Source organism: Malaclemys terrapin, chromosome 1, assembly GCF_027887155.1.
Source record: "Malaclemys terrapin pileata isolate rMalTer1 chromosome 1, rMalTer1.hap1, whole genome shotgun sequence".
Taxonomy (NCBI): domain Eukaryota; kingdom Metazoa; phylum Chordata; order Testudines; family Emydidae; genus Malaclemys; species Malaclemys terrapin.
In genome coordinates, this window is record NC_071505.1 from 53,088,439 (window position 1) to 53,109,492 (window position 21,054).

At 42.6% G+C, this 21,054-nt stretch overlaps 1 protein-coding gene across 9 annotated transcripts in view; it reads left to right on the forward strand.

Annotated features, from left to right (window-relative positions):
• Positions 1-21,054, forward strand: part of NRCAM (neuronal cell adhesion molecule) — a 299,477-nt gene that overhangs the window by 113,432 nt on the left and 164,991 nt on the right. For all 9 annotated transcript variants that reach the window (XM_054024342.1, XM_054024363.1, XM_054024334.1 and 6 more), the window contains exon 2: positions 8,319-8,409. The gene's annotated coding sequence lies outside the window, so the exon portion shown is untranslated. The remainder of the gene's footprint in view (positions 1-8,318; positions 8,410-21,054) is intronic.

Consider the following 21,054-nt stretch of genomic DNA (forward strand, 5'->3'; position numbering starts at 1 on the left):
TGGAAGGTCTTTCATCATCCTGGCATGGGTGAAAAAGAAAGCTCAATAGAGGCAAAAAAGTTTCTCACTCTTAAGGTGGAATAACTTTCTACTTCAGATGTGGAATCGTTAGGCTAATGGACTGAAATAAATAGATCTGCCCATGTACCGGATTTGGTGATGATTACTTGAGAAGCTTAGCTTATTTCTCAAAAACACAATAATATTTTAGATAAACTTCTGAGGATATCAGTTCCATAAAAAATGTTAGCATCTTGGAACAAATGAAATCCTGATATCTTAGTATTCATTACTGGTTTTATTTACTGTTTATATTGTGAAAACACTCAAAGACCCCAGTTAGAATTAGGGTCTGTTGTGCTCAGTATTGTTCTAAACAAAAAGAAAGACACAAACAGTTCTTGCCCCAAAGAGCTTACAATCTAAAATGAGAGGGAGGGTAGAGGATTTAATACTTCTATCTATCCCTCCCTCTCACCTTTCTCCCATTGAAATCAATGGGTGTTAGGCACCTGGATGCTTTTGAAAATACTACTGCGCACTTACAAATGTTTAGGTGTCCGAATACCTGTACAAATCTTTCCCTTAGACACTTTTGACTCCCATTTAAAAATAATAAATTGTGGAATGTGGGGTAGTTACAGGAGACGGTGAGTAAGTAGGATTGAGGGAGAGCAAGAAGGGAAAGAACACAGGGACACAGATTGGATGGGGAATGGAGAGAGGAAAGAGATATGAGAGGAGGAGGTGGAGGGCAGGAAGCGTGAAACCAGCACAGGAGGAACTGAGATGAGGAGAAATAGGAGGATGTTGCAGCAAGCAACCAAGCAACAGATCAAAAATCATATCCAGAGTGCAAACTGCAAAAAGCAGCCTTCTGGGAGATGGTAAGAGGCCACAGATCTGAATCTCTCCACTGCTGTTGTTACTGCTTTCAACTCCAGCTGTTGCTTGAAAAGTTTCTGCTACTGCTGAGGACTGGCTCTCCCCTGGGAGGTTCTGCTGTACTTTCACCAGCCCATGTAAGTGAGTAAAGTGAGGAGAATGAAGTTATCCCAGAGGGAGGAGTTCCCACACTGAATTCCGAGTCAGAGGATGAGTTAACACACAAACCATGCTTTTTTTTTTAAAGGTCTAACACATACATTTCAGCAATAGTGGCAGGTGTAGGACCCAATCCTTAGGTATTTGACTATTCTTTCTGAAGTCAATAGGACTATGTGCATTAGTAAATATATGCACTTGCATATATATTGTAGAATTACCGCCTTTGTACACTGAATTGCCCACATACTTGCCGAGTACTTTTCTTTTGCCTTCTTCAGAAGCATCTGGTGTTGGCCACTGACAGAGACATGATACTGAACTAGGCAGGCCAGTGGTCTGATCGGATGTGGCAGTTCTTCTTCTAGTGCTGGTCCCTATGTGTAATTCCACTGTGGGTATGCATATACTCCATGGAGCTGAGACTGGAGATTTCTAGCAAGTAGTGTCCATTAGTCTGCACCCGCATAGTTCTCCTTATGTTCCACGCTGAAGGTATAAGAGGTGATGGAGATCAGTCCCTCTCCAGATCCTTCTTACTGCTCCATGGCGCTGACTGCTGAGTTATAGTCCTCCAGTGTCTGGAACTGATCCTCTTCAAAATATTGTCCTGTAAATATTTATAAGTTTTATATTGTTATCATTAGATATATCGTTAAAATCCCCATGCTGGGGAATTTTCCAGTCCTTTGGCATGAGTCTGAGATTATGGCCAGACTCCCAGGCTTTAAAAATTGTGTCTCCTCCTCATCTTCCTTTCTGGTCAGCAGTGACCACCAGCACTGCTCGGAAAAACTCCTATCTCCGCTAAGTGCAGTATATGTAGCTCTTTTCCCAACTGAATGCAGTAGGTATAGACCTCTGGCTTTGGAAGCACCTAATGGAATGTGCCATGAGGTCTCAGTTGGATCCAGGCCAGGGAGACCTCCCCTCTCCCCCAGTACACCTGCTTCCACTTCCTGCTCCTGCTCTGCTCAAGTCCCTGTTCCCCTCTACCTTCTGGCTTTGATCCTAGCTGCATTGCTTTGGAACTGACAGAGCTTCTACCTTCTGGCTTTGATCCTCTGGCTTACAACTTGGGTTGACCCTCTGATTCTGATATTTGGCTTCTGACTCTCCAGTTTCACACATACAGAATGGGAAGAGACTGTCTAGGCAGGAGTACGGCAGAAAGGGATCTAGGGGTTATAGTGGACCACAAGCTAAATATGAGTCAACAGTGTGATGCTGTTGCAGAAAAAGCAAACAGGATTCTGGGATGTATTAACAGGTGTGTTGTGAGCAAGACACGAGAAGTCATTCTTCCGCTCTGCTCTGCGCTGGTTAGGCCTCAACTGGAGTATTGTGTGCAGTTCTGGGCACCGCATTTCAAGAAAGATGTGGAGAAATTGGAGAGGGTCCAGAGAAGAGCAACAAGAATGATTAAAGGGCTTGAGAAAATGACCTATGAAGGAAGGCTGAAAGAATTGGGTTTGTTTAGTTTGGAAAAGAGAAGACTGAGAAGGGGACATGATAGCATGGATAGCATGATAGCAGTTGGAGTCTGTTTTTGAAGCTTTTCTGTTGTAAAATAGCCGCCCGCAGGTCTGTCATTGAATGACCAGACAGGTTAAAGTGTTCTCCCACTGGTTTTTGAGTATTATGATTCCTGATGTCAGATTTGTGTCCATTAATTCTTTTGTGTAGCGGTTTGGCCAATGTACGTGGCAGAGGGGCATTGCTGGCACATGATGGCATATATCACATTGGTAGATGTGCAGGTGAACGAGCCCCTGATGGTATGGCTGATATGATTAGGTCCTATGATGATGTCACTTGAATAGATATGTGGACAGAGTTGGCATCGGGCTTTCTTGCAAGGATAGGTTCCTGGATCAGTGTTTTTGTTCAGTGATGTGTGGTTGCTGGTGAGTATTTGCTTCAGGTTAGGGGGTTGTCTGTAAGGGAGGACAGGTCTGTCTCCCAAGATCTGTGAGAGTGAGGGATCATCTTTCAGGATAGGTTGTAGATCTTTGATGATGCGCTGGAGAGGTTTTAGTTGGGGGCTGAAGGTGACAGCTAGTGGTGTTCTGTTATTTTCTTTGTTGGGCCTGTCTTGTAGGAGGTGACTTCTGGGTACTCGTCTGGCTCTGTCAATCTGTTTTTTCACTTCAGCAGGTGGGTATTGTAGTTTTAAGAATGCTTGATAGAGATCTTGTAGGTGCTTCTCTCTGTCTGAGGGATTGGAGCAAATGCAGTTGTATCTTAGAGCTTGGCTGTAGACAATGGATCGTGTGGTGTGTCCTGGATGGAAGCTGGAGGCATGTAGGTAAGTATAGTGGTCAGTAGGTTTCCAGTATAGGGTGGTATTTATGTGACCATCGCTTATTAGCACAGTAGTGTCCAGGAAATGGACCGCTTGTGTGGATTGATCTAGGCTGAGGTTGATGGTGGGATGGAAATTATTGAAATCATGGTGGAATTCCTCAAGGGCTTCTTTTCCATGGGTCCAGATGATGAAGATGCCATCAGTGTAGCGCAAGTAGAGTAGGGGCGTTAGGGGACGAGAGCTAAGGAAACGTTGTTCTGAGTCAGCCATACCCACAGTGGAATACACATAGGGACCAGCACTCAAGGAGGAAAGGGAAGTTACTTACCCTGTGTAAGCGGAGTTCTTTGAGATGTGTGATACTTATCTGTATTCTACTACCTGCCCTCCTTCACCTCTGCTTTGGATTCTCTCTCATTCATAGTAAGAGGAGGAAATGGAGAGGCATTGGTCTACATTGCCCCATATACCCTTGGTACAGAGCACAAGGGGAGCAGCTGCTCAGGCACAGACCAATGGACACTACTTGCTAGAAATCTCTGGTTTCAGGTGCATGGAGTACATGCATACCCACAGTGGAGCACACATAGGGAACACACATCTTGAAGAACTCCAGTTCTTCCTCGATTGCTTTCACATGTCCATTCCAATGTAGGTGTGTGCCTGCCTCGAGCATAATTGCCAGAATGTTTTCCCTTAGTGGTATCTGTTGGGTCGGCTCTAGTGCCCCCTGGTGCTACGCGCTCATAGCGCTAGTACAGGGGCCCCCGCCGAGACTGCACGCCTTCAGTTCTGAAAGCAGCGCAGGAGTAAAGGTGGCAATATCTTGACCCCCATAGAATAACCTTGCGACCACTCGATGACCCGCTTTTGTGTTGAGACCCCCAGTTTGAGAAACTCTGGTTTCTCCTGTGAAATCTGTATAGTATAGGGTAAAAGTTACACAAAAGACCAGATTTCACTGGGGAGACCAGATTTCATGGTTCATGGCACTTTTTTATGGCTATGAATTTGATAGGGCCCTATTCATGGCTGAATCCTGAAGAGCAAGCTTGCTTGGAGCAGGTTCATAGAGTCCTATTGGGCAGTAGAAAACCCTCCACAAGGGCAACTTACCTGGCAAAGTGGAAACGATTCTTCCTCTGGTATTCCCAACACGGGGTTGCACTTACACTGTCTTCAGTGAAAATTTTGGCGTACCTTCTGCTCTTGAAACAGCAAGACCTGACCCTTTCTTCAGTCAAGGTCCACCTGGCAGCCATTTCAGCTTTCTATCCGAAGGTCGACAACAGTTTGGTCTTCTTGCATGAAATGGTAATCTGTTTTCTCAAAGGCCTGGAGAGGGTGTTCACTCAAGTAAAGGAACCAATCATCCTTGGGACCTAAACCTTGTCCTGTCAAAGCTGGGCCCACCCTTCGAGCTGCTAGCGACATTCTCACTGTTGCACCTCACCTGGAAAGTGGTCTTTTTAGTGGCCATCACTTCAGCCAGGAAAGTTTTGGAGATCCAAGCCCTCACGTCAGAGCCTGTATATAATATTCTTCAAAGATAAAGTACAGCTGCGCCTGCATCCAAAGTTCCTCCCGAAAGTGGTTTCACAATTCCAGTGTAGCCAAGCAATTTTTCTACCGGGGCAGATTGGCTTCCCCTGGCAGCAATTTAAAGGGCCTGGGGTTCCCAGCAGTGGCTGGAGCCCTGGGCCCTTTAAATCGCCATCCAAGCCCTGCCACTGGAGCCCTGGGGTAGCGGCGGCGGGGCTCTGGCAGTGATTTAAAGGGCCAGGTGCTCCTGGCTGCCACTACTGCAGTGGAGCCCTGGGCCCTTTAAAGCTCCGCTAGAGGCCGGGGCCCCCCTCCGATGGTGATTTAAAGTGCCCGGGGGCTCTGCTGTGGTAGCAACAGCTGGAGCCCCGGGCCCTTTAAATCACCCCCGGGAGCTCCCAGCTGCTGCTACCACAGCCCCAGGGCTTTAAATCCTGATTTAAAGTGCCTGGAGATTTAGAGGCCCCGCCTCCTCTTAAGGACTCCGGAGTACTGGTAAGTCCTTTAAGTTACTTTCACCCTGACAGTGACACAGGGCTTGATCTTGCAGACATTGCCAGGAATAGTCCTAGCAAGTGGGACTGCTCAGAGTTGCAAGCCCAGTTGTGTTTGCAATCTGTAAAATCACATTTCAAAACTCACTGCACTCACAGTGAGAGGTAGGTAAGCTCATTTCTCATAGTTTCGAACATAATAGTTTTGAAACTTCAACTCAGCTTGTATTTGGTTTGATTTCTAGTGAAGAGAGACTGTGGAAAAACAGCAGAAAGAAAACAAATCCGGTCACAGTAGCACCCCTACTTTATGATCCAGTTAGGAATTGAGAAGGGCATACAATAGAGAAGTTCATAAAACTGAACATCTCAGAATTACTGTAGGTACAGTGCATAAGTTGCAGCATGGTGCATTGTATCACTTTCTTCTTGACTTTCAAACCCACTGCGCAGTGATTTCCAATGCACTGAGCTCATCAGAATGTGAAGTGATGTTGTCTTGTTCTTCATCCACATCACTTTCCTTATGTGATTTCCCCCTCCCCCCCAAATTGGGAAGAATTCATGTAACTAGTTATTCATAAGATTGCTGTTCATATAATCAAGGTTCTGCAGTAAATTATAGGTTTAAAATATTGGCGAGCAGGTGGAGTGAAAAAATAATACAGAAAGGATCAGAAAGAAGTAACTGAATTAAAAAAAAATACTGAACTGGGCTTGCTTTACTCCTGTGACTGAGCGCTCAACAGGACAGGCTGGGGAGACCGTCAGGGTGCTGATTACAGCCGCCTCATTCTTGGGGCCAGCCAGGGTCCTGACAAGAGGTAGCAGCTTTGTCTTCCACTGATGAAGGGTAAACACCTGTAAAGCACAGGCGTGGAAGTATAGAGCTCTAACACAACTGCACCCCATCCTGCCTACTGGTGACATGCCCCCTCTTATCCTTCCTGCCTCCTATGTTGGGAGAGGTTGAAGAGCAATACACTTGCATCAGAAATAACTTTCCCTCTAACAGGGGAGTTCTCTGCTGGCCAGTTGCAGCTACTTTCCAGCCCATCTAAACTTCCAAAGTGACACGAAGAAGCTGAATCTCATTATGGAATCCTGTGTGTGTGTATGGCACCCATTTTTGCCAGAGTAACTTTTAAAAAAGTTGTTCTAGCCCAGGCACAGGCATCTCTTTAACTTTAAAAAGTTTGTTTTTCAATTTGGATTGTCATTGGAAGGAGGAGGAAATGGATTTAAATTATGGGGAGAAATGGGTGAATAATTCTAGTTTTAAACATTCGGAATAATTGAGTGATTTGTAAAAACCCCAAATCTCCCCCCTGTGCCCTCATGCCTAATCACAATCCACATAGCATTGCTGCAAGTTTTCACTGTTGAGCCAAAAAGTAACTCTCAGAGAACAGATGTAATTATGAGGTTTTTGATCTATTAATTGAAGTCTTTGAGACAGTATCATTAGTGAGGTTAAACTTTTTAGAAAGTTTTCTCTGTATTTTACATACTTCACTAGGTAGAGAAAAGATTTTAATCAGGAAAATGCTTTGCAATTATATGCAGAAATTGTCCCTCTCCAAAACTCCATTTATTGAAGCATTTTACTAATCTACTTTATTACTAAAGACAGCTGTACTTCCCTTCCCCCCCACCCCAAATCTGGGATTTCTAGGAAATTATGTATAAATAGTTGAATTCCTGAATTTTAAATTATTTAATTATAGCCTTGTGTGTATCAGAGCTTTCAGTGCAGATGTTAGACTTTCTTTATTACAGACATTTTGAAAGTAAAGAAGAATTTTTGTATTTCTTTGTATCAAAATGCTATCTGCTATCCAAAAATGCCAGAGTTTAAAAAAAGAACAAAAATGAATAATGTTATTTTGGTGTTAAGGTACAGAGTTGAGACGTTATTTATATAGTTCCTAAAGTTTGCTGTTTGCTTTACAAGGTAGTAAAACAGACACAGTCCCTGTCCTGAAGTGCTTACAACCTAACTGTATTCGTGACACAAGAGAAAGGAACAAACACCTGGGTATAGGTTTGATGTGGGGGGAGAAATAGAAAGAGTGTATGCAGTTGATAATAATAAGATCACATGGTTATTCAGGTAACAGGTATACATGTCTTATTGGTCTCACAATATGTATATCGACACATTTCCCGCTTCAGTGCTTTTAGATCAGTCATTTTCCTGCCAAGATCTTAAATTTTGCCTGATTTTTCTTTATTTTCTTTATTATTCATTATATTTATCTCTTTATAGCAGAACCTAATTCCTCAACCCTTGCTGCAGAGCCACTGTTTTTGTTAAACATATTACATTGCTCATCCTAGATAAAGTGCTGCCTTACCTTCAACCAGCCTCATCCTTATTCCACCATGCAACTCTCCTCTTCCCTCCACTTCAGGTGGTGACCACAGTTTCTCTTTCAAGGCCCTCTCCCAACCCACTTTCCCTTCTCTCATCTCAAGTCTTTCTCCCATTCATAATGAGCCAGTAATGCAAGAAATCACAGGGCTGTAGGGAGGCTACTGAAGCTCTAACAAGTTGCTGCTTTATATTACTGATGAAGCAGTCTCTTCCTCTTGCAGTCTAAATCCTCACCTGCGACATAGAGGGTGCGCTTCTGCCCCACGTAGTTGCAAGTGACAATTGGGACTCAGTGCTCCTGTATGAAGGGGAAGAGAAAATCAATAGAAATATTGTTAATTCAGTTCTTACTAAAACACAGTTTTGAATATAATTTCAATCCAGCTACCATGAACTTATTGTGGCAGGTATGTCAAGATATATCTCTGACAGCTCTGTCTACTTCTGTGCTACAATTTTAATTTCTATTTTGTAGTAGGTTATTATTTAACATGATTCAGTGTGAAGGGATATTTACCTATTTAAATGTCTCGTTCTCCAATTTTTTTTCCAGACCAAGCAGTAACATAAAGAAGTCCCAAGAGATAAGAAGGAAAGAAAAACAGAGATACAGATCATCGTGCTCTGAAAATATTTGTACAAAGGTAGGACAGTTTTTATTTTCTTCCTAAACATTTATCTTCCTTTACCAATTAACACTAAGTGAAATCGGATCTCATGGCATATGATACCATGATTGTGTTGTGTTCATAAAATGATACATCACATTCTGTATTTAGTTGCATTTTCAAGCTTGATAGCATAAACAGCTTGTGATGAGTAGAAATTAAAAAATGTCAGTTTTTCTAGTTGTTAAAGAGCTCAGATCAAATGGATTAAAAATGAAAAGCAGACAAACAGCATCCCATGGAATCTCATGCTTAAGAAATTACACTTAATAAATGGTGATGTTCATAGCTGGGCAAAACAGGGAACAAACTTCAGAACAAGTCATGCCAGGAAACAAATGCTCCTCTGAAAATATTGAAGTTCAAAGATTCTTGTTATGCGATTAAATACAATTTTTTTCCTCTTCCACACTCCCTTACAGTTTTTATTATGGAGCCATCCACTCACGGGTTCTTCAGTCCCACGGTTTCGGTCACACAAGAGTAAAAAGCCTGTTTTGGAAGTTTTGAAGTTACTTTGATTCTCCTTTCTGTCCTTTTTGTATTTGCTCTGCACAGGCTTTTCACCACTAAAAAGAGATATCGTTGCTAGAATTCAGCAGTGGCTGCTGAATAGACATCTGTATTTTAATATATGACTTTTGTGAAATAAAAATCTTATTTTGGGATCTTGAATACAATACTGTGTACTGTCTATCAGCACAGATGCTGTCTATGTTGTGCATTTCATAGGAGTGGGTGGCTGCACAGGCATTTTGCTCTTATTTATCAGATTTTTTTCCCAACATGAGGAAATGTATAGTAGACTTAAAACAAAGAAAGAAAAGTGATAGGTAACAAAAAGCATTGACATGTGAGACAAATGGTGCTGCTGTTCCTAAGAGTCAGCATTCACTGCATCTTTTCTCTCTAAAGGTTTTATTTTGTATAAGGTTCAAGTTCAAGAATCTTGTCCAAAATGGTACCAAGTCATTCATGAGCTAAATGTAGTTCCATAAAAGTGGACTGTTACCGTCATTTTTTGAAGCGAGATTGCTGTCTGAAAAAACACTATTAAAGATGCTGAAAAGCTCATTTTGATGGTAACCAAATGTTGTTCTCTAGGAAGCCTTCAGGTCCTCTGGCTTTGCTGAAGGCTGCTTTGGTTTACTAGGGTCTTGAGTTCCTATCACAGTGCCCTTGCTCCCCAGTCAAGACCCTGTTCTCCTGCTGGGCAATGCTGCCATGCAGCAGATTCCCTGGGGCCATATGGCTGAGTGACAGCTAGCCAGACCTAAGCTGACAGCCATTTGAATATTGAATTGGCTCATGCACAGGTGCCTGCTCCCCAGCAGTGAGATGGCCTGCCTTATTCTGTGACTCCTACTCTCCCTGTGCCTCGCTAGTTGCTCCTATAGTTTGTGCGCTTAAATCTTGATGCGCCTTAGAAACAACTTAGATAGAGAGGGATAATGCATTATCTTCTTTTGGCAGGGACCAGTACTGGCCTTACACTTGGACTTGTGACTGTAAAATGGATAGTAGCATGAAGACTTGGGAGAAGGGTCAGAATCTGGAGGGAGCATGGGCTGTTATAGCAGAAATAAGGGAGAGACAAGACAGAATGGGGGGGTCAAATCAATATCTGAGATGTCTGTATACTAATGTGAGAACTATGGGGAATAATCAGGAAGAACTCGAAATGCTAGTAAATAAACATGACATCGTTGGCATCATGGAGACTTGGTGGGATAATACACATGACTGGAATATTGGTATAGAAGGATACAGCTTGCTCAGGAAGAACAGACAGGGCAAAAAGGGAGAAGGTGTTGCCTTAAAAATGTACACTTCTACCCTGATATAACACAATCCGATATAACACAAATTCTGATATAATGCGGTAAAGCAGTGCTCCGGGGAGGGCGGGGCTGCGCACTCCGGCGGATCAAAGCAAGTTCGATATAACACAGTAAGATTTTTTGACTCCCAAGGACAGCGTTATATCGAGGTAGAGGTCTATATATTAAAAATGTATACACTTGGACTGAAGTTGACATAGAAATAAGAGACAGACTTGTTGAAAGTCTCTGGGAAAGGATAAAAGGGGTAAAAAACAAGGGTGATATCATAGTAGGGGTCTACTACAGACCACCAAACCAGGAAGAAGAGGTGGATGAGGCATTTTTTTAAACAACTAACAAAATCATCCAAATCACAGGACTTGGTGGTGATGGGGGACTTTTCAACTACCCAGACATCTGTTGGGAAAATAACACAGCAGGGCACAGATTATCCAACAAGTTATTGGAATGTATTGGAGACCATTTTTTATTTCAGAAGGTGGAGAAAGCTAATGGGGGGAGGCTGTTCTAGATTTGATTTTGACAAATAGGGAGGAACTGGTTGAGAATTTGAAAGTGGAAGGCAACTGGGGGGGAAAGTGATCATGAAATGGTAGAGTTCATGATTCTAAGGAATGGTAGGAGGGAGAGCGGCTCAATAAAGACAATGGATTTCAAGAAGGCAGACTTCAGCAAACTCGGAGTCGGTAGATAAAATCCCACGGGAAGCAAGTCTAAGGGGAAAAACAATGGAAGACAGTTGGCAGTTTTTCAAAGAGACATTATGAAGGGCACAAGTGCAAACTATCCCACTGTGTAGGAAAGATAGGAAGTATGGCAAGAGACCACCTTGGCTTAACCAGAAGATCTTCAATGATCTAAAACTCAAAAAAAAAAAAAAAAAAAAAAAAAAAAAGAGTTCTACAAAAAGTGGAAATTTGGTCAAATTACAGCAGATGAATATAAACAAATAACACAAGTATGTAGGGACAAAATTAGAAAAGCCAAGACACACAATGAGATCAAAGTAGCTAGGGACATAAAAGGAAACAAGAAAGCATTCTACAAATACATTAGAAGCAAGAGGAAGACCAAGGACAGAGTAGGCCTGTTACTCAGAGGGGTGAAAGATAATAGAAGAAAATATGGAAATGGCAGAAGTGCTTAATGACTTCTTTGTTTCGGTTTTCACCAAGAAGGTTGGTGGCAATTGGATGTCTAACATAGTGAATGCCATTAAAAATGAGGTAGAATCAGTGTCTAAAATAAGGAAAGAACAAGTCAAAAATTACTTATATAAGTTAGATGTCTTCAAATCACCAGGGCCTGATGAAATGCATCCTAGAATACTCAAGGAACTGACTGAGGAGATATCTGAGCCATTAGCGATTATCTTTGAAAAGTCATGAAAGACGGGAAACATTCCAGAAGACTGGAAAAGGGCAAATATAGCGCCCATCTATAAAAAGGGAAATGAGGACAACCCGGGGAATTACAAACCAGTCAGCTTAATAATAAGAGCAAATAATTAAGCAATCAGTTTGCAAACACCTAGAAGATAATAAGGTGATAAATAACAGTCAGCATGGATTTGTCAAGAACAAATCATGTCAAACCAACCTGATAGCGTTCTTTGACAGAGTAACAAGCCTTGTAGATGGTGGGAAGCAGTATGTGTGGTATATCTTGACTTTAGTAAGGCTTTTGATACTGTCTCGCATGCCCTTCTCATAAACAAACTAGGGCAGGGATTGGCAACCTTTGGCATGCAGCCCATCAGGGAAATCCGCTGGCGGGCCGGGATGGTTTGTTTACCTGCAGCATCCATAGGTTTGGCCAATCGCAGCTCCACTGGCCGCGATTCACCGTTCCAGGCCAATGGGGGCTGCGGGAAGCGGCGGCCAGCACATCCCTCGGCCCACACCGCTTCCCGCAGTTCCCATTGGCCTAGAATGGCGAACCGCGGCCAGTGGGAGCTGTAATCGGCCGAACCTGCGGACGCTGCAGTTAAACAAACCGTCCTGGCCCACCAGCCGATTTCCCTGACGGGGTGCATGCCAAAGGTTGCCGATCCCTGAACCAGGGAAATACAACCTAGATGGAGCTAATATAAGGTGGGTGCATAACTGATTGGAAAATCGTTCCCAGAGAGTAGTTATCAGTGGTTCACAGTCATTCTGGAAGGGCATAACGAGTGGCGTCCTGCAGGGCTCGGTTCTGGTCCGGTTCTGTTCAGTATCTTCATTAATGATTAGTAAGGGCATGGAGAGTACACTTATATAAAGTTTGCAGACGATACCAATCTGGGAGGTGTTGCAAGTGCTTTGGAGGACAGGATTAAAATTCAAAATGATCTGAACAAACTGGAGAAATGGTCTGAAGTAAATAGGATGAAATTCAATAAGGACAAATGCAAAGTACTCCACTGAGGAAGGAACAATCAGTTGCACACATACAAAATGGGAAATGACTGCCTAGGAGTACTACGGAAAGGGATCTGGAGGTCATAGTGGATCACAAGTTAAATATGAGTCAACTGTGTAACGCTGTTGCAAAAAAAGCAAACATCATTCTGGGATGTATTAACAGGTGTGTTGTGAGCAAGACATGAGAAATAATTCTTCTGCTGTACTCCGCGCTGATTAGGCCTCAACTGGAGTATTGTGTCCAGTTCTGGATGCCACATTTCAGGAAAGATGTGGACGCATTGGAGAAAGTCCAGAGAAGAGCAACAAAAATTATTAAATGACCTATGAGGGAAGATTGAAAAAATTGGGTTTGTTTAGTCTGGAGAAGAGAAGACTAGGAGGGGACATGATAACAGTTTTCAAGTACATAAAAGGTTTGGTACAAGGAGGAGGGAGAAAAAAATTTCTGGGGATAGGACAAGAAGCAATGGGCTTAAATTGCAGCAAGGGCGGTTTAGGTTGGACATTAGGAAAAAATTCCTAACTGTCAGAGTGGTTAAGCACTGGAATAAATTGTCTAGGGAGGTTGTGGAATCTCCATCATTGGGAATTTTTAAGAGCAGTTTGGACAAACACCTGTCAGGGATGGTCTAGATAATATGTAGTCCTGCCTTGAGTGCAGGGGACTGAACTAGATGTCCCCTTGAGGTCCCTTCCAGTTCTATGATTCTATGACATAGATATATGATGACATGACTACACAATGAGATGGTTTGATCAGTGTAAACAAAGCTACAATGGATGCAGCACTGTAGCTGCCTATTAGGTACTGAAACACGTGGCATTAGTAATGGCTAGACATCAAGAAATAGAACCTTGGGCATCACTATGTACATGGGAGAGGTGGGTATTGATTTCAGTGGAGCTGCAAGACAAAACTATCCTACGAGCTTTAAACAGCTTGACTTTATGCACTGGGATCCAGTCACAGGCAATGGAGAAGGCAGGGGGATCAGTGTTTAGCCCTTTTTCCTCCTCAGCCATAGCAGCCTGCCTTGTGGCCTTTTCCTCTAGCTGGTCTATCCTAATCTGCCTCTTCAAAGGGTGTCTCAGCCAGACATACGCCCACTTCTTCTGTCACATTGAATCCTGCTGGCAGTATCCATCTGCCTCTGTGAAGGAAATGTTTCTCCATTCAGCATTTATTTAAAGGGACACTATCAGCTTTTTTCAATTGGCTAATTGTAATAAGGCATTTGTCTGGAAGAGCACCTTTTAAATAGGATTCATTAAAAATAATCATTTTAAATAATTCTTTAAATACTGTTAAATAGGTTTTTATACTCCCTTATTTATATTTAGAAGGGTCTTTTGAATGGGTCTAAAATGAGCATATACTCAGACCTATTCCCAGCCCCCTTTCTCTTTTTGCATAATGTTGCTTGCTGCTGTTGCCCACTTTCATTTTCAGCTATGCTGCTACTATTACTGGTAAACACCTACTTTCAGGGCCTAGAAAGTTCATGTACCATCAGCAAAACAGTAAAACTAACTAAACATAGAGTGGTGACAAAACCACAAAGCAAACAAACTAAAATAAGAGAGGGAAAAATATTTCTCTAATCTATTTAATTAATAGAAATCTTAATGGTTAACTTGTAACAATAGTAGGTACAAATAGAAATGTGATTTTCAAATTGACAGTATTCCTTTAAAAAAATATTTTGAAAATGATTTCTTATTCTAACAAAACTGGCTCATGACAAACCCTCTAGCTAATTTTCAAAAACCTGACAGCAAAAATTCTTTTTTAAAAGTTGTGTATGCATTTTTCAACACTTCTGTAGCAGTGAAAAGTACAGTAGCTCTTAAATTTCAGCAACAAAAATGGTGAAATGATGCTTTGTGAATCACAAAAAATCTCACTAAGGCACTGTCAGCATTGTGAAAATGAGAGAAATTGACTGAGGAATGATGATTTTTTTTTAAAGAAAAAATAAATCTGAGCTGCCCATTTATCCTTTCTGAAAGCAAAAGTTTATAGACTTCATTACAAATACCTCATTAAACTTTAATTTATTAAGTAATAAAATATATTACAGGGAAAGATGTATCTGAAATTAAAATATTTTTTTTAAAATAAAAGTACTTGTAGGTTCTGATTTATTTGAAAATCTTGGGTACTGACATTCTAATGAGCAAAGCCTGACTGATTCTAATGAGCAGAGACTGACCAGTTCTTGGGACCACTTGAGTGTGTGTGAGGGATTTCGAATTGATTGGCTTTTTTTTACCTCAAGTGCCTGGAAGCATGAAAGCACTGGAATCAGAGACTGTAAAAATAAATTAAATTCACTGGACCGCGTCCCTCAGCTACTTGCTTGGTAGTTCTATTGTAACACATTTCTTCAAGATGGTATATGCTGAGGGAGGAATAAAAGGAATATATGTGGAATGGCTGATACAGTTTTCATAAGTGAGAGGCAGTGAATTAGAATTAACACAATTTTATGCCACAATGCTGCCAACCCAAACATTCGAAAAACATGAGTTAACCCCCCATCATGTAAGCGGTGCAAAAATCTTGAGATTATTTTTTGAAGTTTAAATCATGTTTTTTGATCTGTCTGCAGATTTTTGAACTCCCTATGCACTCCCCCACTAGGTGTGCGATAGGTACAGCATTGACATCTCTCCCAAAATTATTGTGAGTGATGCGATTTTGGCCCCTGTGGCAGGAGCTCTCACTAGAAGTCCCATTCAAGATCAGGATTCTGTTGTACAAATACAAAGAGCCAGTTCCTGCTCTGAAGAACTTACAGTGCTAAGCATAGTGATGGTTGTGTGACATGGGAGCAGGAACTGGGACTTGCCAACCTCCTCCTCTTATAGGGACCAACAAATATTTCATAGAAGGGAATGACTTTTAATCCTTGCTGAGCTGGGAACGGCAATGTTGTCATTTTTTGTGATATTTTTGTGAGTGCTGGAGCTAGCACCAGTTTCCTGGTGATGCAAGATGCTCCAGGCATGTAGCAAATTTGAGCCCTCAGATTGGCTGCCTGCCCCACTTTCACACCTCCTGGGACAGAATAATCAATTAGAGATGCTGTAGGCAGAGCTCCCTCCCTCTCACTGCAGCAACCCAAAGCTGTTCTCACAGGAGGGGAGCAGGGAGCAAAGAGCCAGGCTGCTCCACTGCTGCCTCCCCTCCTGTTTGCCCTGGAGACAAGACAGTGCCTCTGCTCCTCCCCGCAGGCTCCTCCCTTCCTGCAGCATCCAACCTATGAAGGGGCAGAAAGAACGTGAAAAGCCCCTGGAGTTGTAATCATGTTTTTACCCTACATCAGTGGGACTTAAAGATATATTTAAAGTTGAGCACCTGCTTAACTGTCTGCTTATGCCGAATCACAGCCACAGTATCTAACAAACTTGCCTGACTTGATGTGTAAAGATATTTAAATCAATATTAGTAAAAACACCTTACTACATAAATCCCAGGTAGTCTCTATATTTTGACTTCTTTTCCTTTTCCTGTAACAAACATCCTCCTACCCTTTCCTCCCCAAGCTTTTTTTACTTCTCGGACTCCCACTGAAATAAATGACTTTTGCTGTTAACTTCAGTGGGGCCAGGATTTTGGCTTGCTGGCTTAGTATGTGAAAAGAATGCAGGCAGGTGCAGCAGGTAGCTCCTGATTGCATAATTTTAGTACTGCTACCTTGCCTGTGGGGGAAGCAATGAGAACTGAAGAGAGACTGGGGAAAGAAATGTAGATCAGAAGGGTAGCAGGAAAGAAAGGGTGACCAGACAAAGGAAAGGTGAAACACAGGGCAAAGCATAAGATATAGACTGTCTACAACAGCGGAGGTTGTAAACACAGGACAGATGGAACAAAACATGTGGGAGTGAGGATTAGAGAAGGAGGGAAAACTGCCCTACTCTCTCTCTCCCTTTACATTCAGGAGGGTGGAGGGCACACTTCATATAGAATTTGAAATGCACATTTACTGTGGGATCCAACACCCTCAATTTTGGTTTTTAAGATACTGAATTTTAAAAAAAAATGGTATATTAATCCCTGTTTAAAGAAGTAGAGCTGCCATTCAGGAACATTTCTAGAGAGGCATTATTGCTCTTTTCTTCTTCATTTCACTCTCTCCTTTTTTTTTTAGTTTCTTGTAAATTTTTGAATGGCAGATATTTGTATTGCTGAAATTGCTGCAAGCTTGAATGAATTCTTTGCATCATAAATATCTGAAAGAAGCAGGAGATTGTATACTAGACATAGAGTTAATTTTGCCTAGAGGGGAGGGATTGGAGTAAAATATTTTATAGTTATGCTTGAAATGTGGGAGGAAAAAAAAGATAATTAGGTGATAAACTTCTAGACTACGGTGAATTATATCCTAGAATTCCAATGAAGTACCATATTAAAAACAAACAAACACCATAATAGGTAGGATTATTTTACCATAGCATCGCAGCCCAGAGACAGGCAGGCATCCAAATAGAGGTTTTTTGTCATTCAGTTTTGGCCAGACATATATTCAATGGAATCTCTTCTCCCTGAGGCACAGAGTCCTATATAACATTAATCCAAATGTCTCTTTGAGCTGCCAGGCAGAAGGCAGGGCTGCCCCTCCCCCACCATCCTATTTCAGTGATCCTAATGGATCCTCTGTGACCGCTGGTCCTTGTAGCATAGTAAAACCTTAGTGCCCATAGGGATTGGGTGGTTCATAAAGATGTAGATATAGTTAATACCTAGACCTTTGGTAGAGGAAGCTCTGTAAATAGATTTGGGCCTATCATACAGAAGATTTGGAAATGCTGAATTTGTTAGAATAGTCTGCATACGTGAAATCTCATGCATGAGTTTCCTGAAGTGGCAAACAAAAGAGAATCGGTGAACATAATTAATCCAAATTTCAGAAAAGCTTTTGATACTATACTACACAAAAGATCAGTTTACAAGGTTAGTTAGAGAGGGACCCCTGGAATGGATTATAGCAGCATACAAAAGACGAAGGACAGCAGTTCAAGGTGGAGAGAGAGATGAGCTGGTTTCTGCAAGTGTCTCTTTTTTTATTATTTTGTTTGTAAACGGGCAAAAAAGGATGCAGTTTCTCAAAGGCTACATTTCCTGTTACAGAATTGTAGAAAAGTTAGCAAATATAAATGAAAAGACATGTTAAACTCAGATGATCTGGACTGATTTATAGTGCTCGAGGTTCATGCAATATAGCATAGAGTAATGTTGGATAATGAGCTAAAGACTACAAAGAATTTAGTATTTTGAGTGTCCCATCAGCATTCAAAGCTGATGTCTTTTTGCATAGAATATAGCTAAACCTTTAACAGCAGGAACATTTTAACAAACTTGTATCGAGTGTATGTCTAAATGGGTAGGGAGAATAATACAATACAATATATTAATTTTAATTTTGAATTAATCTTTTAAGCAAATTTTATCCCAAATTGTTTATGCCTGCAAAAGACAGTTGTGCATTGTAAACTACTGAGCATAGATGGGCTAAAGGGCTGATATTTGTAGTGAAACAAGACTTTTCTTTAAAAAGCTATTGCTCACAAAATTGACAGTTCAGGTTTAGATCCCTAAGCCTAAGTGTACACTGGCAATTGAACGACAAAACTTTTGTCTTTCAGAGGTGTTAAATACCCTCCCCTTCCTCTGAAAGACAAAAATGTTGCTGCGACAAGTGCCAGTGTGAACAGCGCATTGTCAGCAGAAGCGCTCCCCCGCCAACAACTGAAATGCCCCTCGTTGGGTGTACACTGCACTGCATGACTTTTAGCACAGCTGTGGCAACACATCCATGTCGCTAAAAGCTATGTAGTGTAGACATAGCCTAAGTCACACTTTGAGGTGGCTCCACTATGATTCACAAACTCCCGTCAAACCCTGGAGGCACCTAAACTCACCCAGTGCCTAAATTTTCAATGTAAAAGTTCCCTTGGCACCTAAGTTTCTGCCTGTGCATTTGTGCTTTGCTGGCTCACTAGCTTTCCAGGTAGCTCTCTCCTACCTAAGCTCCAGAGCAATTCATGAACCAGGGAAGATAGGCAGGGGAACACCTAAATCTCATGGAGGGTCCGATCTGGTAATTGTGCTTAGAGGCTGCCTACCAGATTGGGTCCTATTCAAAATGTAGTGGGAGGTGGAGGTGGTCACGGTGATGGTGCTGACCTTTTAACTTTTAGCACAGTGGTTAGAGCACTCCCCTGGGAGGTGGGAAACCAGTGCTTGATTTGTAATGAAAGAGGTGCAGGGGCTCAAGCAATTAGGTGCCAGGGCTCAAGTAATTTATTTTACATTCATAACTGATGCAGCAAACCCAGAGGTGCCGGGGCTATGAACTGCCAAGCCTAGGGGCAGGGGCTCAGCCCTAGCAAGCTATGACACAAATTAAGCACTGTGGGAGACCCAAGTTTAATTTCTCCCTTGTGCCTGGTGGGGAGAAAGAGTTTGAATAAGAGTCTACCACCTCTCAGGAGTGTGGGCTAACCAATGAGAAATAGGTTATTAGGATGTGGGTTCCCTTAGTCTCTCCTGTTGGAACTGTTCCATTGTGGGTAAATCATTAAAAAGTCATTGGAGCAGGGGGATTGGACCCTCGGTCTCTCACCTACCAGATGGGTGCCCTAACCACTGCATGACAGAATTGTTCTCTGTAGACCAGAAGCTCTCTTAATTATGTATCCACAGTGCAACAGCTTCACCAGGAGAAGCTGAGGAAGCCCCACATCGGAATATCCCCTAGCCCAGTGGTTAGAATACAGGCTGGAGAGGTGGAATACCCCTGTTCAAATCCTTTCTCCCCTTCTGCCGGGGGGGGGAGGCGGAATTGAACTGTGGTCTCCCACAATCCAAGTGAGTGATCTAACAACTGGGCTAAAAGTTGTAAAGTTGGGTGATGGGGGTACTGCCACCAGCTGTTATGTGTGGAGTTAGGTGCCTGCTTAAGGTATTCTCACAAGAAACACCTTAGGTGTCTAAGCTGCCTGACTCCAGGAGACAGGTTCCTGGTTGTGAATTGCAAGCAGCAATAATCAGCTCCCCGCAGCATGGCCTTAGACGCCTATCTCTGAGAAAGTGGTGGGGCTTAGCACACTTTAGTATGCACACCCTGCTCACGAGCATCTCCCATGGCCTAGCTTAGGTGGCTCCCCACAAAGTGTGCTGGCTTTTTGGTAGATCACATTCAAAGGTACCTGTCTCTCCCCATTCATTGGATAGGTTTTGTGAATCACAGTGTTGTTCCTGCGATTTAATAGGTGCCTAAAAGTAACTCCCTTTGTGAATCTAGCCCTTTATCACACAGGGTATGTCTACACTGAAGTCAAAAACCCGCAGCTGGCCTTTGCCAGCTGACTCAGACTCACAGAGCTTGGGCTAAGGGGCTGTTTTAATTATGGTGTAGATGTTTAGGCTTGGGTCCTCACAGCACCTTGTGAGTTGGGAGGGTCCCAGAGCTTGGGCTGCAGATCGAGCTCCAACATCTACACCACAGTTAAACAGCCCTTTAACCCGAGCCCAATGAGCCCAAGTCAGCTGGCATGGGCCAGCTGCAGGTGTCTAATTGCAGTGGAGACATATCCTTAGTATCTCTGTGCCTCAGTTCCCCAGGGTGTCTTGAGGATAACTATTACAAAAGATATCTTTATACCTGGTGCAGTGTACCTCCCCCAGCATGTGTATCTACACTATATACTGGCCAAAGTTCTACTTCCCACCCATCCCCTCCTCTTGCATTGGGGTGGGAAGGACAGCAGCTTCTACCTATGGTATGGGTAGTCAGTCCAAGGAGTAGGGTGTGGCCCCTTTGTCATTGTGCAAGATGGGCTGTAATCTGGCCCCAGAGCAGCAAATAAGTGAATCTGCAGGTGTGGGGGAGAAAAAGCATCTTTCACTCCCTCTCTGGGGAGCAGAGGAAGCACTGCTGATGTGTTCTTTGTAGGAGAAGCCTCCTCATTCGTTCCTTTCTTCCACCCCCTGCACCTTTGGAACTGCGACTAGCCATGCTGGCCTGACCTATTTGCAGTGGAAACACTTAAAAAGTAGTCCGATCTCAGGGATATTGCCAATTCCAGCAGTATTCCACACAATATTGTGCTCTCTCTTAATGTGGTTTAGGAACCTTGATCTGAGCATGATGAGAGACATAGTACTTCTCCCCTCCCAGTAGTATACCCAGGGGTTCTGTGAGGATTGCAGCTTGGGCTGGTATCAATGTTCAGTTCTCTAGTAAAGGCAGCTAGGCAGCTCAGCCAGCTATTACTTTCCCTTTGTTTGTCCTGCAAAGCCTGGGAAGGCTGCCCCTGAATACCTCACAAACTGCTCCAGTGTTGTAACCTTCTCTAGTGGA